The 18,404-nt window shown below is 44.7% G+C and overlaps 5 non-coding genes across 5 annotated transcripts; all 5 read right to left on the bottom strand.

The window, feature by feature from the left end:
- Positions 1-1,481: 1,481 nt before the first annotated feature.
- LOC146854526 (signal recognition particle RNA) lies at positions 1,482-1,781 on the bottom strand. The gene has a single exon (XR_014981585.1).
- Positions 1,782-5,189: 3,408 nt separating this feature from the next.
- LOC146854525 (signal recognition particle RNA) lies at positions 5,190-5,489 on the bottom strand. Its single transcript, XR_014981725.1, has one exon.
- Positions 5,490-8,895: 3,406 nt separating this feature from the next.
- Positions 8,896-9,195, bottom strand: LOC146854524 (signal recognition particle RNA). Its single transcript, XR_014981600.1, has one exon.
- A 3,407-nt stretch (positions 9,196-12,602) lies between these two features.
- On the bottom strand, positions 12,603-12,902 carry LOC146854523 (signal recognition particle RNA). The gene has a single exon (XR_014959283.1).
- A 3,408-nt stretch (positions 12,903-16,310) lies between these two features.
- LOC146854522 (signal recognition particle RNA) lies at positions 16,311-16,610 on the bottom strand. Its single transcript, XR_014981731.1, has one exon.
- Positions 16,611-18,404: the final 1,794 nt, after the last annotated feature.

Raw genomic sequence — 18,404 nt, 5'->3', positions numbered from 1 at the left:
TTCGTTACTCGGCTGATTTTTGGTGAATATTTTAAGTTTTGAAAAGTCCACACTTGGAAGAAATTTCAGGAAAAACCAGTCAATGTTACCCTATGGAGAAGATTGAGTTATCGGTTTAAAGGTAAGTACTCGACTGGCAGAGTTAAGGTTCTGGGCATAGACTCAGGCGTCTCCCAGGGTCAGGTAGGTACAGTTGGTTCACCCTCAGCGGCACAAGGGCGGCCGGGTGCAGAGAGAGTTAGGCCCAATGTTATCCTATGAGAGGTAGGGGGGCCTTGGTTGGTGGCTGCTGACTAGCAGGCCACGTGGCTGTGGGAGCTGGGCTCCTGGTCACTTATCCAGGGCAAGTGGGGAAGTAGATAGATGTAGAGGTTGCACTGCCAGGGCCACTCGGACGGCTGGGTGCAGGGTGCTTTTGAGCATTCGGGCGCTCAATTGATTTGAATGGGAAATCTCTGGTTTAGAAAAAGACTGCAAGCTCGGGGACGAAGATTCTTCAGGTGCCACCACCACTTCGAGAGGTAATTTGGGTAGTTGGAGGATAGGTAGGTACCCCGGGATTGGGCACAGGGGGCCGCGGAGCGCCGGGTGCAGGGGTACCTTTTGGTGTCGGGAAATCTTACCCTCTGTTGATCGCGGTTGGGGGGGCACCTGGTTCTGAGGCTGCAGGCTTCTTCAGGAGTGTCGAGGGAGGTCCTTGGGTGCCGGACTCGGGGTCACAGTCGCCGTGGGGTCATCCTTGTGGTCTTTGTTCACTCTGGCACAGGCCAGGCTTGGTGGGTGCAGAGTGTGAAGGGTTCGCGGTTCCGGGCTGCTGCCAGGGATTAGAAGTAGATTTGAGTAGAGCCTCTACTCATGGGAGTCCCAGGGGTTTAGAGTCAAAAGGTAGCCAGGTCCTCCAGGGTTTGTGAGGTTGCTGGCCACAAGAGATGCCGGGTTGGAGCAGGAGCAGGTTCGAGGGTCGACAGGCCAGAGGCTCCAACGTTTGGGAGTTGCACAGCCCTCAGTCTTTTCATGTTTCGCTCAAAGAGTGAAGGGCCCTGTAATTTCTCCTTCTCATTCACATATGAAAAGAATGAGGGCTAATCAAAAAATGAATTAGAACTGGACGTAGAAATGCAGCAGAAGGGCCAGCAAGCGCATTTCTAAGTTGCTCTATGAAGGATGCTTTTGTACTTGACAGATCAGTTTAATCCTACAGGTGCTCTAAAAGGAAGAATGCATTTGAGTCATCCTTGCTGAAAATCACACAGCCATTTATTCTAGGTTGCACTGAGTTTTCAGTCCTCTCCGCCTGCTAGCTTGTTGTTGCAATATGTCTCAATTCTGGAGAATTGTCTGCTATGCTGAAATGCGTGGCCCAGTTCAAATGTTCATCATATTTCCTGGAAAAATATCAAAAGGAAAACAAAGATTTGGTTTTGGGAAAATAATTTATTACACCTTGTAAAAATCAAAACTTTCACATTTGAGTCAAAAAAGAGAGGCTAGGTCTCACTATTTTGCTCAGGCTGTTTAACACGTACTGCTCACAGGTGCTGTCCTGCTACCAATGGGCATGGAAGCTTTGGCCTGCTCTGTTTCCAGCCTGGGTCGGTGCACCTCTCGTTACACAACCTGAAATTCTAGAGCTCCCTCTAGAACACCATATTGATGCCCAATGCAGCATGGACACCTGATCAACACAGCTGAGTGCAGCCCAGAACCCCTGGGCTCAAGCAATCCACAAGCCTCTGCCTCCCAAGTAACTAGGACAACAGGCACACGCCACCTAGCCCGGCAAACACTGCAGCTGTCCTAATGATGAAATGCATTCCATAAGTAAGGATAATGATAAAGTAAGGTGGAATGAATTGATGGTTTACCAACCATGTTTCAAGAAAATCTATTTCACTATCCTTCAAAGAAAGGAAAAAAATGTCTTATCAAGAAGCAGTGTGAATATGGGAAGGGCCTTTAAAAAAGATGTGGAGTTTCCTAAAGTAAAAAAGAGGGTTGAACTGATTGAAGGGAGAGAGGAAGCAGGGTCGGAAAGATTGTGACGGGGAAGTGAATACAACATAAATACTAGTATTTAGAGAGTGAGAGACAGGTCGAGGGACAGAAGGGAAAGGAGAGTGAGAGTGAGAGAGAAGAGCCAGGTTAGGGCTGAGTTTCTCTTTATCTGCCAGTGACTCCCTGTAGAAGCTTGCTGGCACAATTTAGGCTGTCCTGTAGGCATCCCTTGTTATGCCGAGCCAGCCAATATTGAGAAAAATAGCATGGGTCACAATGATGGAACTCGTCTGCAACTTCGGAAGTTTTAAAGTGGTATGGAGTGGGAGGGCTAGAAGAGTTACCATAAAGAATGAATACACGTCATTCTGTTCTCTAGCCTCAACAGCTGCAAGAGAGGAACTCCTGCTGGCCAAGAAGACCAATGTCAGTTCAGCTTGAACAGGTGAAAGCATGCCTGATTCTGCAAAGGTATGAGATTACACTTTTGCGTCAGAGGTGGTCAGGGGCTATTGCACATTAGGAAACCGTTTATTGAGGTCCAGTTGGATTACTCTATCTTCTACCACCTCAAAATCAGCTGCTCATGCAGTGTTCTATACCGATGAGCTATTTTGGTCCTCCCTGCCCCTTCCAGCTAGTGGGTCCCCTGACTAGGGAAAGTGATTCGAACAGATTTGCATATCTTTTCATAGGAGACTTCTTGACTTATTTTATACTGTGCCAAATCAAGGTAGATTGAGTAATGATCTTGACAGACCTATATTGGAGAACTGCAGTGTGAGAAAGTGGCTCTGTATATACTGTTCCCAAATAGGTACAGGGTGTACAGAGTCCACAGTCCCCAGAGGTTTGGCAGAGGCTAAAGTTAGATATAACCTTACTCTCTAAAGTGGTAGCTTGGTCGAGCAGTAAGGCAGTATCAGAGGACAGTGTAAAGCATTTGTTGCACACACTCAGTCAGCAAATGGTCTCACACACTCAATAACTGAACTCTAGGCCAATGGTTTATCTACAAAAAATATATGCTTGTTTTATTTTAGAACCAACAATAGGTATTAAAATATACTTTCTCAGAATGAGATGCTTTATATAAATACTTTTGCAATATGCAATTGACTTTTGTAGAAAGTTACAAGTGGTTGCAATAGGCAACAACATTTTAAACACAATAATGCATTGAGCTCAATGGAAGTTTCAATTTATTTGCAACAGATTACTTTTAGGATTACTTTTGGATTTCCAGGACGTGATCCTAGATTCAGTCCTGGGTCAGTACTTGGAATCAAGTGATAAAAGTCGACTTAATTACTGTGATGATTTTTAGACAATATTTTGCTATTTTAAAAGCTGACAGAAAATATTTCATAGAAAACAGTCTAAGATTCCCTATGGCAGAAAATTCAAGTTGCAGGTATAGTATGTTCTCGTTACTTTTGTAATCCAGTACTGGGTGCCTAGACTCAGTACTGGGACCTTTATCCAAAACAGGTAAGTAATTACGTTTTCAGAAATTATACGATTTTTAAAGAATATTTAAAGTTTGCAGAAAATTGACACTTAGAAGAAATTTCACAGAAAAACAGTCAATGATTTCCTACGGGAGAAAATTGGGTTACTGGTAAGTACAGTTGTAAGTATTTTTCAGAGTCAGTGCTGGGCACCAAGATCCAGCACTGGGAGCTCACCTAATAGCAGGTGAGTATTTTCGTTTTCGTTACTCGGCTGATTTTTGGTGAATATTTTAAGTTTTGAAAAGTCCACACTTGGAAGAAATTTCAGGAAAAACCAGTCAATGTTACCCTATGGAGAAGATTGAGTTATCGGTTTAAAGGTAAGTACTCGACTGGCAGAGTTAAGGTTCTGGGCATAGACTCAGGCGTCTCCCAGGGTCAGGTAGGTACAGTTGGTTCACCCTCAGCGGCACAAGGGCGGCCGGGTGCAGAGAGAGTTAGGCCCAATGTTATCCTATGAGAGGTAGGGGGGCCTTGGTTGGTGGCTGCTGACTAGCAGGCCACGTGGCTGTGGGAGCTGGGCTCCTGGTCACTTATCCAGGGCAAGTGGGGAAGTAGATAGATGTAGAGGTTGCACTGCCAGGGCCACTCGGACGGCTGGGTGCAGGGTGCTTTTGAGCATTCGGGCGCTCAATTGATTTGAATGGGAAATCTCTGGTTTAGAAAAAGACTGCAAGCTCGGGGACGAAGATTCTTCAGGTGCCACCACCACTTCGAGAGGTAATTTGGGTAGTTGGAGGATAGGTAGGTACCCCGGGATTGGGCACAGGGGGCCGCGGAGCGCCGGGTGCAGGGGTACCTTTTGGTGTCGGGAAATCTTACCCTCTGTTGATCGCGGTTGGGGGGGCACCTGGTTCTGAGGCTGCAGGCTTCTTCAGGAGTGTCGAGGGAGGTCCTTGGGTGCCGGACTCGGGGTCACAGTCGCCGTGGGGTCATCCTTGTGGTCTTTGTTCACTCTGGCACAGGCCAGGCTTGGTGGGTGCAGAGTGTGAAGGGTTCGCGGTTCCGGGCTGCTGCCAGGGATTAGAAGTAGATTTGAGTAGAGCCTCTACTCATGGGAGTCCCAGGGGTTTAGAGTCAAAAGGTAGCCAGGTCCTCCAGGGTTTGTGAGGTTGCTGGCCACAAGAGATGCCGGGTTGGAGCAGGAGCAGGTTCGAGGGTCGACAGGCCAGAGGCTCCAACGTTTGGGAGTTGCACAGCCCTCAGTCTTTTCATGTTTCGCTCAAAGAGTGAAGGGCCCTGTAATTTCTCCTTCTCATTCACATATGAAAAGAATGAGGGCTAATCAAAAAATGAATTAGAGCTGGACGTAGAAATGCAGCAGAAGGGCCAGCAAGCGCATTTCTAAGTTGCTCTATGAAGGATGCTTTTGTACTTGACAGATCAGTTTAATCCTACAGGTGCTCTAAAAGGAAGAATGCATTTGAGTCATCCTTGCTGAAAATCACACAGCCATTTATTCTAGGTTGCACTGAGTTTTCAGTCCTCTCCGCCTGCTAGCTTGTTGTTGCAATATGTCTCAATTCTGGAGAATTGTCTGCTATGCTGAAATGCGTGGCCCAGTTCAAATGTTCATCATATTTCCTGGAAAAATATCAAAAGGAAAACAAAGATTTGGTTTTGGGAACATAATTTATTACACCTTGTAAAAATCAAAACTTTCACATTTGAGTCAAAAAAGAAAGGCTAGGTCTCACTATTTTGCTCAGGCTGTTTAACACGTACTGCTCACAGGTGCTGTCCTGCTACCAATGGGCATGGAAGCTTTGGCCTGCTCTATTTCCAGCCTGGGTCGGTGCACCTCTCGTTACACAACCTGAAATTCTAGAGCTCCCTCTAGAACACCATATTGATGCCCAATGCAGCATGGACACCTGATCAACACAGCTGAGTGCAGCCCAGAACCCCTGGGCTCAAGCAATCCACAAGCCTCTGTCTCCCATGTAACTAGGACAACAGGCACACGCCACCTTGCCCGGCAAACACTGCAGCTGTCCTAATGATGAAATGCATTCCATAAGTAAGGATAATGATAAAGTAAGGTGGAATGAATTGATGGTTTACCAACCATGTTTCAAGAAAATCTATTTCACTATCCTTCAAAGAAAGGAAAAAAATGTCTTATCAAGAAGCAGTGTGAATATGGGAAGGGCCTTTAAAAAAGATGTGGAGTTTCCTAAAGTAAAAAAGAGGGTTGAACTGATTGAAGGGAGAGAGGAAGCAGGGTCGGAAAGATTGTGACGGGGAAGTGAATACAACATAAATACTAGTATTTAGAGAGTGAGAGACAGGTAGAGGGACAGAAGGGAAAGGAGAGTGAGAGTGAGAGAGAAGAGCCAGGTTAGGGCTGAGTTTCTCTTTATCTGCCAGTGACTCCCTGTAGAAGCTTGCTGGCACAATTTAGGCTGTCCTGTAGGCATCCCTTGTTATGCCGAGCCAGCCAATATTGAGAAAAATAGCATGGGTCACAATGATGGAACTCGTCTGCAACTTCGGAAGTTTTAAAGTGGTATGGAGTGGGAGGGCTAGAAGAGTTACCATAAAGAATGAATACACGTCATTCTGTTCTCTAGCCTCAACAGCTGCAAGAGAGGAACTCCTGCTGGCCAAGAAGACCAATGTCAGTTCAGCTTGAACAGGTGAAAGCATGCCTGATTCTGCAAAGGTATGAGATTACACTTTTGCGTCAGAGGTGGTCAGGGGCTATTGCACATTAGGAAACCGTTTATTGAGGTCCAGTTGGATTACTCTATCTTCTACCACCTCACAATCAGCTGCTCATGCAGTGTTCTATACCGATGAGCTATTTTGGTCCTCCCTGCCCCTTCCAGCTAGTGGGTCCCCTGACTAGGGAAAGTGATTCGAACAGATTTGCATATCTTTTCATAGGAGACTTCTTGACTTATTTTATACTGTGCCAAATCAAGGTAGATTGAGTAATGATCTTGACAGACCTATATTGGAGAACTGCAGTGTGAGAAAGTGGCTCTGTATATACTGTTCCCAAATAGGTACAGGGTGTACAGAGTCCACAGTCCCCAGAGGTTTGGCAGAGGCTAAAGTTAGATATAACCTTACTCTCTAAAGTGGTAGCTTGGTCGAGCAGTAAGGCAGTATCAGAGGACAGTGTAAAGCATTTGTTGCACACACTCAGTCAGCAAAAAGGTCTCACACACTCAATAACTGAACTCTAGGCCAATGGTTTATCTACAAAAAATATATGCTTGTTTTATTTTAGAACCAACAATAGGTATTAAAATATACTTTCTCAGAATGAGATGCTTTATAAATACTTTTGCAATATGCAATTGACTTTTGTAGAAAGTTACAAGTGGTTGCAATAGGCAACAACATTTTAAACACAATAATGCATTGAGCTCAATGGAAGTTTCAATTTATTTGCAACAGATTACTTTTAGGATTACTTTTGGATTTCCAGGACGTGATCCTAGATTCAGTCCTGGGTCAGTACTTGGAATCAAGTGATAAAAGTCGACTTAATTACTGTGATGATTTTTAGACAATATTTTGCTATTTTAAAAGCTGACAGAAAATATTTCATAGAAAACAGTCTAAGATTCCCTATGGCAGAAAATTCAAGTTGCAGGTATAGTATGTTCTCGTTACTTTTGTAATCCAGTACTGGGTGCCTAGACTCAGTACTGGGACCTTTATCCAAAACAGGTAAGTAATTACGTTTTCAGAAATTATACGATTTTTAAAGAATATTTAAAGTTTGCAGAAATTGACACTTAGAAGAAATTTTACAGAAAAACAGTCAATGATTTCCTACGGGAGAAAATTGGGTTACTGGTAAGTACAGTTGTAAGTATTTTTCAGAGTCAGTGCTGGGCACCAAGATCCAGCACTGGGAGCTCACCTAATAGCAGGTGAGTATTTTCGTTTTCGTTACTCGGCTGATTTTTGGTGAATATTTTAAGTTTTGAAAAGTCCACACTTGGAAGAAATTTCAGGAAAAACCAGTCAATGTTACCCTATGGAGAAGATTGAGTTATCGGTTTAAAGGTAAGTACTCGACTGGCAGAGTTAAGGTTCTGGGCATAGACTCAGGCGTCTCCCAGGGTCAGGTAGGTACAGTTGGTTCACCCTCAGCGGCACAAGGGCGGCCGGGTGCAGAGAGAGTTAGGCCCAATGTTATCCTATGAGAGGTAGGGGGGCCTTGGTTGGTGGCTGCTGACTAGCAGGCCACGTGGCTGTGGGAGCTGGGCTCCTGGTCACTTATCCAGGGCAAGTGGGGAAGTAGATAGATGTAGAGGTTGCACTGCCAGGGCCACTCGGACGGCTGGGTGCAGGGTGCTTTTGAGCATTCGGGCGCTCAATTGATTTGAATGGGAAATCTCTGGTTTAGAAAAAGACTGCAAGCTCGGGGACGAAGATTCTTCAGGTGCCACCACCACTTCGAGAGGTAAGTTGGGTAGTTGGAGGATAGGTAGGTACCCCGGGATTGGGCACAGGGGGCCGCGGAGCGCCGGGTGCAGGGGTACCTTTTGGTGTCGGGAAATCTTACCCTCTGTTGATCGCGGTTGGGGGGGCACCTGGTTCTGAGGCTGCAGGCTTCTTCAGGAGTGTCGAGGGAGGTCCTTGGGTGCCGGACTCGGGGTCACAGTCGCCGTGGGGTCATCCTTGTGGTCTTTGTTCACTCTGGCACAGGCCAGGCTTGGTGGGTGCAGAGTGTGAAGGGTTCGCAGTTCCGGGCTGCTGCCAGGGATTAGAAGTAGATTTGAGTAGAGCCTCTACTCATGGGAGTCCCAGGGGTTTAGAGTCAAAAGGTAGCCAGGTCCTCCAGGGTTTGTGAGGTTGCTGGCCACAAGAGATGCCGGGTTGGAGCAGGAGCAGGTTCGAGGGTCGACAGGCCAGAGGCTCCAACGTTTGGGAGTTGCACAGCCCTCAGTCTTTTCATGTTTCGCTCAAAGAGTGAAGGGCCCTGTAATTTCTCCTTCTCATTCACATATGAAAAGAATGAGGGCTAATCAAAAAATGAATTAGAGCTGGACGTAGAAATGCAGCAGAAGGGCCAGCAAGCGCATTTCTAAGTTGCTCTATGAAGGATGCTTTTGTACTTGACAGATCAGTTTAATCCTACAGGTGCTCTAAAAGGAAGAATGCATTTGAGTCATCCTTGCTGAAAATCACACAGCCATTTATTCTAGGTTGCACTGAGTTTTCAGTCCTCTCCGCCTGCTAGCTTGTTGTTGCAATATGTCTCAATTCTGGAGAATTGTCTGCTATGCTGGAATGCGTGGCCCAGTTCAAATGTTCATCATATTTCCTGGAAAAATATCAAAAGGAAAACAAAGATTTGGTTTTGGGAAAATAATTTATTACACCATGTAAAAATCAAAACTTTCACATTTGAGTCAAAAAAGAGAGGCTAGGTTTCACTATTTTGCTCAGGCTGTTTTACACGTACTGCTCACAGGTGCTGTCCTGCTACCAATGGGCATGGAAGCTTTGGCCTGCTCTGTTTCCAGCCTGGGTCAGTGCACCTCTCGTTACACAACCTGAAATTCTAGAGCTCCCTCTAGAACACCATATTGATGCCCAATGCAGCATGGACACCTGATCAACACAGCTGAGTGCAGCCCAGAACCCGTGAGCTCAAGCAATCCACAAGCCTCTGCCTCCCAAGTAACTAGGACAACAGGCACACGCCACCTTGCCCGGCAAACACTGCAGCTGTCCTAATGATGAAATGCATTCCATAAGTAAGGATAATGATAAAGTAAGGTGGAATGAATTGATGGTTTACCAACCATGTTTCAAGAAAATCAATTTCACTATCCTTCAAAGAAAGGAAAAAAATGTCTTATCAAGAAGCAGTGTGAATATGGGAAGGGCCTTTAAAAAAGATGTGGAGTTTCCTAAAGTAAAAAAGAGGGTTGAACTGATTGAAGGGAGAGAGGAAGTAGGGTCGGAAAGATTGTGACGGGGAAGTGAATACAACATAAATACTAGTATTTAGAGAGTGAGAGACAGGTAGAGGGACAGAAGGGAAAGGAGAGTGAGAGTGAGAGAGAAGAGCCAGGTTAGGGCTGAGTTTCTCTTTATCTGCCAGTGACTCCCTGTAGAAGCTTGCTGGCACAATTTAGGCTGTCCTGTAGGCATCCCTTGTTATGCCGAGCCAGCCAATATTGAGAAAAATAGCATGGGTCACAATGATGGAACTCGTCTGCAACTTCGGAAGTTTTAAAGTGGTATGGAGTGGGAGGGCTAGAAGAGTTACCATAAAGAATGAATACACGTCATTCTGTTCTCTAGCCTCAACAGCTGCAAGAGAGGAACTCCTGCTGGCCAAGAAGACCAATGTCAGTTCAGCTTGAACAGGTGAAAGCATGCCTGATTCTGCAAAAGTATGAGATTACACTTTTGCGTCAGAGGTGGTCAGGGGCTATTGCACATTAGGAAACCGTTTATTGTGGTCCAGTTGGATTACTCTATCTTCTACCACCTCAAAATCAGCTGCTCATGCAGTGTTCTATACCGATGAGCTATTTTGGTCCTCCCTGCCCCTTCCAGCTAGTGGGTACCCTGACTAGGGAAAGTGATTCGAACAGATTTGCATATCTTTTCATAGGAGACTTCTTGACTTATTTTATACTGTGCCAAATCAAGGTAGATTGAGTAATGATCTTGACAGACCTATATTGGAGAACTGCAGTGTGAGAAAGTGGCTCTGTATATACTGTTCCCAAATAGGTACAGGGTGTACAGAGTCCACAGTCCCCAGAGGTTTGGCAGAGGCTAAAGTTAGATATAACCTTACTCTCTAAAGTGGTAGCTTGGTCGAGCAGTAAGGCAGTATCAGAGGACAGTGTAAAGCATTTGTTGCACACACTCAGTCAGCAAATGGTCTCACACACTCAATAACTGAACTCTAGGCCAATGGTTTATCTACAAAAAATATATGCTTGTTTTATTTTAGAATCAACAATAGGTATTAAAATATACTTTCTCAGAATGAGACGCTTTATATAAATAATTTTGCGATATGCAATTGACTTTTGTAGAAAGTTACAAGTGGTTGCAATAGGCAACAACATTTTAAACACAATAATGCATTGAGCTCAATGGAAGTTTCAAGTTATTTGCAACAGATTACTTTTAGGATTACTTTTGGATTTCCAGGACTGGATCCTAGATTCAGTCCTGGGTCAGTACTTGGCATCAAGTGATAAAAGTCGACTTAATTACTGTGATGATTTTTAGACAATATTTTGCTATTTTAAAAGCTGACAGAAAATATTTCATAGAAAACAGTCTAAGATTCCCTATGGCAGAAAATTCAAGTTGCAGGTATAGTATGTTCTCGTTACTTTTGTAATCCAGTACTGGGTGCCTAGACTCAGTACTGGGACCTTTACCCAAAACAGGTAAGTAATTACGTTTTCAGAAATTATACGATTTTTAAAGAATATTTAAAGTTTGCAGAAATTGACACTTAGAAGAAATTTTACAGAAAAACAGTCAATGATTTCCTACGGGAGAAAATTGGGTTACTGGTAAGTACAGTTGTAAGTATTTTTCAGAGTCAGTGCTGGGCACCAAGATCCAGCACTGGGAGCTCACCTAATAGCAGGTGAGTATTTTCGTTTTCGTTACTCGGCTGATTTTTGGTGAATATTTTAAGTTTTGAAAAGTCCACACTTGGAAGAAATTTCAGGAAAAACCAGTCAATGTTACCCTATGGAGAAGATTGAGTTATCGGTTTAAAGGTAAGTACTCGACTGGCAGAGTTAAGGTTCTGGGCATAGACTCAGGCGTCTCCCAGGGTCAGGTAGGTACAGTTGGTTCACCCTCAGCGGCACAAGGGCGGCCGGGTGCAGAGAGAGTTAGGCCCAATGTTATCCTATGAGAGGTAGGGGGGCCTTGGTTGGTGGCTGCTGACTAGCAGGCCACGTGGCTGTGGGAGCTGGGCTCCTGGTCACTTATCCAGGGCAAGTGGGGAAGTAGATAGATGTAGAGGTTGCACTGCCAGGGCCACTCGGACGGCTGGGTGCAGGGTGCTTTTGAGCATTTGGGCGCTCAATTGATTTGAATGGGAAATCTCTGGTTTAGAAAAAGACTGCAAGCTCGGGGACGAAGATTCTTCAGGTGCCACCACCACTTCGAGAGGTAAGTTGGGTAGTTGGAGGATAGGTAGGTACCCCGGGATTGGGCACAGGGGGCCGCGGAGCGCCGGGTGCAGGGGTACCTTTTGGTGTCGGGAAATCTTACCCTCTGTTGATCGCGGTTGGGGGGGCACCTGGTTCTGAGGCTGCAGGCTTCTTCAGGAGTGTCGAGGGAGGTCCTTGGGTGCCGGACTCGGGGTCACAGTCGCCGTGGGGTCATCCTTGTGGTCTTTGTTCACTCTGGCACAGGCCAGGCTTGGTGGGTGCAGAGTGTGAAGGGTTCGCGGTTCCGGGCTGCTGCCAGGGATTAGAAGTAGATTTGAGTAGAGCCTCTACTCATGGGAGTCCCAGGGGTTTAGAGTCAAAAGGTAGCCAGGTCCTCCAGGGTTTGTGAGGTTGCTGGCCACAAGAGATGCCGGGTTGGAGCAGGAGCAGGTTCGAGGGTCGACAGGCCAGAGGCTCCAACGTTTGGGAGTTGCACAGCCCTCAGTCTTTTCATGTTTCGCTCAAAGAGTGAAGGGCCCTGTAATTTCTCCTTCTCATTCACATATGAAAAGAATGAGGGCTAATCAAAAAATGAATTAGAGCTGGACGTAGAAATGCAGCAGAAGGGCCAGCAAGCGCATTTCTAAGTTGCTCTATGAAGGATGCTTTTGTACTTGACAGATCAGTTTAATCCTACAGGTGCTCTAAAAGGAAGAATGCATTTGAGTCATCCTTGCTGAAAATCACACAGCCATTTATTCTAGGTTGCACTGAGTTTTCAGTCCTCTCCGCCTGCTAGCTTGTTGTTGCAATATGTCTCAATTCTGGAGAATTGTCTGCTATGCTGAAATGCGTGGCCCAGTTCAAATGTTCATCATATTTCCTGGAAAAATATCAAAAGGAAAACAAAGATTTGGTTTTGGGAAAATAATTTATTACACCTTGTAAAAATCAAAACTTTCACATTTGAGTCAAAAAAGAGAGGCTAGGTCTCACTATTTTGCTCAGGCTGTTTAACACGTACTGCTCACAGGTGCTGTCCTGCTACCAATGGGCATGGAAGCTTTGGCCTGCTCTGTTTCCAGCCTGGGTCGGTGCACCTCTCGTTACACAACCTGAAATTCTAGAGCTCCCTCTAGAACACCATATTGATGCCCAATGCAGCATGGACACCTGATCAACACAGCTGAGTGCAGCCCAGAACCCCTGGGCTCAAGCAATCCACAAGCCTCTGCCTCCCAAGTAACTAGGACAACAGGCACACGCCACCTTGCCCGGCAAACACTGCAGCTGTCCTAATGATGAAATGCATTCCATAAGTAAGGATAATGATAAAGTAAGGTGGAATGAATTGATGGTTTACCAACCATGTTTCAAGAAAATCAATTTCACTACCCTTCAAAGAAAGGAAAAAAATGTCTTATCAAGAAGCAGTGTGAATATGGGAAGGGCCTTTAAAAAAGATGTGGAGTTTCCTAAAGTAAAAAAGAGGGTTGAACTGATTGAAGGGAGAGAGGAAGTAGGGTCGGAAAGATTGTGACGGGGAAGTGAATACAACATAAATACTAGTATTTAGAGAGTGAGAGACAGGTAGAGGGACAGAAGGGAAAGGAGAGTGAGAGTGAGAGAGAAGAGCCAGGTTAGGGCTGAGTTTCTCTTTATCTGCCAGTGACTCCCTGTAGAAGCTTGCCGGCACAATTTAGGCTGTCCTGTAGGCATCCCTTGTTATGCCGAGCCAGCCAATATTGAGAAAAATAGCATGGGTCACAATGATGGAACTCGTCTGCAACATCGGAAGTTTTAAAGTAGTATGGAGTGGGAGGGCTAGAAGAGTTACCATAAAGAATGAATACACGTCATTCTGTTCTCTAGCCTCAACAGCTGCAAGAGAGGAACTCCTGCTGGCCAAGAAGACCTATGTCAGTTCAGCTTGAACAGGTGAAAGCATGCCTGATTCTGCAAAGGTATGAGATTACACTTTTGCGTCAGAGGTGGTCAGGGGCTATTGCACATTAGGAAACCGTTTATTGAGGTCCAGTTGGATTACTCTATCTTCTACCACCTCAAAATCAGCTGCTCATGCAGTGTTCTATACCGATGAGTTATTTTGGTCCTCCCTGCCCCTTCCAGCTAGTGGGTCCCCTGACTAGGGAAAGTGATTCAAACAGATTTGCATATCTTTTCATAGGAGACTTCTTGACTTATTTTATACTGTGCCAAATCAAGGTAGATTGAGTAATGATCTTGACAGACCTATATTGGAGAACTGCAGTGTGAGAAAGTGGCTCTGTATATACTGTTCCCAAATAGGTACAGGGTGTACAGAGTCCACAGTCCCCAGAGGTTTGGCAGAGGCTAAAGTTAGATATAACCTTACTCTCTAAAGTGGTAGCTTGGTCGAGCAGTAAGGCAGTATCAGAGGACAGTGTAAAGCATTTGTTGCACACACTCAGTCAGCAAATGGTCTCACACACTCAATAACTGAACTCTAGGCCAATGGTTTATCTACAAAAAAATATATGCTTGTTTTATTTTAGAACCAACAATAGGTATTAAAATATACTTTCTCAGAATGAGATGCTTTATATAAATACTTTTGCAATATGCAATTGAGTTTTGTAGAAAGTTACAAGTGGTTGCAATAGGCAACAACATTTTAAACACAATAATGCATTGAGCTCAATGGAAGTTTCAAGTTATTTGCAACAGATTACTTTTAGGATTACTTTTGGATTTCCAGGACTGGATCCTAGATTCAGTCCTGGGTCAGTACTTGGAATCAAGTGATAAAAGTCGACTTAATTACTGTGATGATTTTTAGACAATATTTTGCTATTTTAAAAGTTGACAGAAAATATTTCATAGAAAACAGTCTAAGATTCCCTATGGCAGAAAATTCAAGTTGCAGGTATAGTATGTTCTCGTTACTTTTGTAATCCAGTACTGGGTGCCTAGACTCAGTACTGGGACCTTTATCCAAAACAGGTAAGTAATTACGTTTTCAGAAATTATACGATTTTTAAAGAATATTTAAAGTTTGCAGAAATTGACACTTAGAAGAAATTTCACAGAAAAACAGTCAATGATTTCCTACGGGAGAAAATTGGGTTACTGGTAAGTACAGTTGTAAGTATTTTTCAGAGTCAGTGCTGGGCACCAAGATCCAGCACTGGGAGCTCACCTAATAGCAGGTGAGTATTTTCGTTTTCGTTACTCGGCTGATTTTTGGTGAATATTTTAAGTTTTGAAAAGTCCACACTTGGAAGAAATTTCAGGAAAAACCAGTCAATGTTACCCTATGGAGATGATTGAGTTATCGGTTTAAAGGTAAGTACTCGACTGGCAGAGTTAAGGTTCTGGGCATAGACTCAGGCGTCTCCCAGGGTCAGGTAGGTACAGTTGGTTCACCCTCAGCGGCACAAGGGCGGCCGGGTGCAGAGAGAGTTAGGCCCAATGTTATCCTATGAGAGGTAGGGGGGCCTTGGTTGGTGGCTGCTGACTAGCAGGCCACGTGGCTGTGGGAGCTGGGCTCCTGGTCACTTATCCAGAGCAAGTGGGGAAGTAGATAGATGTAGAGGTTGCACTGCCAGGGCCACTCGGACGGCTGGGTGCAGGGTGCTTTTGAGCATTCGGGCGCTCAATTGATTTGAATGGGAAATCTCTGGTTTAGAAAAAGACTGCAAGCTCGGGGACGAAGATTCTTCAGGTGCCACCACCACTTCGAGAGGTAAGTTGGGTAGTTGGAGGATAGGTAGGTACCCCGGGATTGGGCACAGGGGGCGGCGGAGCGCCGGGTGCAGGGGTACCTTTTGGTGTCGGGAAATCTTACCCTCTGTTGATCGCGGTTGGGGGGGCACCTGGTTCTGAGGCTGAGGGCTTCTTCAGGAGTGTCGAGGGAGGTCCTTGGGTGCCGGACTCGGGGTCACAGTCGCCGTGGGGTCGTCCTTGTGGTCTTTGTTCACTCTGGCACAGGCCAGGCTTGGTGGGTGCAGAGTGTGAAGGGTTCGCGGTTCCGGGCTGCTGCCAGGGATTAGAAGTAGATTTGAGTAGAGCCTCTACTCATGGGAGTCCCAGGGGTTTAGAGTCAAAAGGTAGCCAGGTCCTCCAGGGTTTGTGAGGTTGCTGGCCACAAGAGATGCCGGGTTGGAGCAGGAGCAGGTTCGAGGGTCGACAGGCCAGAGGCTCCAACGTTTGGGAGTTGCACAGCCCTCAGTCTTTTCATGTTTCGCTCAAAGAGTGAAGGGCCCTGTAATTTCTCCTTCTCATTCACATATGAAAAGAATGAGGGCTAATCAAAAAATGAATTAGAGCTGGACGTAGAAATGCAGCAGAAGGGCCAGAAAGCGCATTTCTAAGTTGCTCTATGAAGGATGCTTTTGTACTTGACAGATCAGTTTAATCCTACAGGTGCTCTAAAAGGAAGAATGCATTTGAGTCATTCTTGCTGAAAATCACACAGCCATTTATTCTAGGTTGCACTGAGTTTTCAGTCCTCTCCGCCTGCTAGCTTGTTGTTGCAATATGTCTCAATTCTGGAGAATTGTCTGCTATGCTGAAATGCGTGGCCCAGTTCAAATGTTCATCATATTTCCTGGAAAAATATCAAAAGGAAAACAAAGATTTGGTTTTGGGAAAATAATTTATTACAGCTTGTAAAAATCAAAACTTTCACATTTGAGTCAAAAAAGAGAGGCTAGGTCTCACTATTTTGCTCAGGCTGTTTTACACGTACTGCTCACAGGTGCTGTCCTGCTACCAATGGGCATGGAAGCTTTGGCCTGCTCTGTTTCCAGCCTGGGTCGGTGCACCTCTCGTTACACAACCTGAAATTCTAGAGCTCCCTCTAGAACACCATATTGATGCCCAATGCAGCATGGACACCTGATCAACACAGCTGAGTGCAGCCCAGAACCCCTTAGCTCAATCAATCCACAAGCCTCTGCCTCCCAAGTAACTAGGACAACATGCACACGCCACCTTGCCCGGCAAACACTGCAGCTGTCCTAATGATGAAATGCATTCCATTAGTAAGGATAATGATAAAGTAAGGTGGAATGAATTGATGGTTTACCAACCATGTTTCAAGAAAATCAATTTCACTATCCTTCAAAGAAAGGAAAAAAATGTCTTATCAAGAAGCAGTGTGAATATGGGAAGGGCCTTTAAAAAAGATGTGGAGTTTCCTAAAGTAAAAAAGAGGGTTGAACTGATTGAAGGGAGAGAGGAAGTAGGGTCGGAAAGATTGTGACGGGGAAGTGAATACAACATAAATACTAGTATTTAGAGAGTGAGAGACAGGTAGAGGGACAGAAGGGAAAGGAGAGTGAGAGAGAAGAGCCAGGTTAGGGCTGAGTTTCTCTTTATCTGCCAGTGACTCCCTGTAGAAGCTTGCCGGCACAATTTAGGCTGTCCTGTAGGCTTCCCTTGTTATGCCGAGCCAGCCAATATTGAGAAAAATAGCATGGGTCACAATGATGGAACTCGTCTGCAACATCGGAAGTTTTAAAGTAGTATGGAGTGGGAGGGCTAGAAGAGTTACCATAAAGAATGAATACACGTCATTCTGTTCTCTAGCCTCAACAGCTGCAAGAGAGGAACTCCTGCTGGCCAAGAAGACCAATGTCAGTTCAGCTTGAACAGGTGAAAGCATGCCTGATTCTGCAAAGGTATGAGATTACACTTTTGCGTCAGAGGTGGTCAGGGGCTATTGCACATTAGGAAACCGTTTATTGAGGTCCAGTTGGATTACTCTATCTTCTACCACCTCAAAATCAGCTGCTCATGCAGTGTTCTATACCGATGAGCTATTTTGGTCCTCCCTGCCCCTTCCAGCTAGTGGGTCCCCTGACTAGGGAAAGTGATTCGAACAGATTTGCATATCTTTTCATAGGAGACTTCTTGACCTATTTTATACTGTGCCAAATCAAGGTAGATTGAGTAATGATCTTGACAAACCTATATTGGAGAACTGCAGTGTGGGAAAGTGGCTCTGTATATACTGTTCCCAAATAGGTACAGGGTGTACAGAGTCCACAGTCCCCAGAGGTTTGGCAGAGGCTAAAGTTAGATATAACCTTACTCTCTAAAGTGGTAGCTTGGTCGAGCAGTAAGGCAGTATCAGAGGACAGTGTAAAGCATTTGTTGCACACACTCAGTCAGCAAATGGTCTCACACACTCAATAACTGAACTCTAGGCCAATGGTTTATCTACAAAAAATATATGCTTGTTTTATTTTAGAACCAACAATAGGTATTAAAATATACTTTCTCGGAATGAGATGCTTTATATAAATACTTTTGCAATATGCAATTGACTTTTGTAGAAAGTTACAAGTAGTTGCAATAGGCAACAACATTTTAAACACAATAATGCATTGAGCTCAATGGAAGTTTCAAGTTATTTGCAACAGATTACTTTTAGGATTACTTTTGGATTTCCAGGACTGGATCCTAGATTCAGTCCTGGGTCAGTACTTGGAATCAAGTGATAAAAGTCGACTTAATTACTGTGATGATTTTTAGACAATATTTTGCTATTTTAAAAGCTGACAGAAAATATTTCATAGAAAACAGTCTAAGATTCCCTATGGCAGAAAATTCAAGTTGCAGGTATAGTATGTTCTCGTTACTTTTGTAATCCAGTACTGGGTGCCTAGACTCAGTACTGGGACCTTTATCCAAAACAGGTAAGTAATTACGTTTTCAGAAATTATACGATTTTTAAAGAATATTTAAAGTTTGCAGAAATTGACACTTAGAAGAAATTTTACAGAAAAACAGT

Source organism: Triturus cristatus, chromosome 4_1 (assembly GCF_964204655.1).
Source record: "Triturus cristatus chromosome 4_1, aTriCri1.1, whole genome shotgun sequence".
In the NCBI taxonomy this organism is placed as follows: domain Eukaryota; kingdom Metazoa; phylum Chordata; class Amphibia; order Caudata; family Salamandridae; genus Triturus; species Triturus cristatus.
The sequence above is the reverse complement of the archived record's forward strand: the minus strand, read 5'-3'. Positions and strand labels throughout refer to the sequence as shown.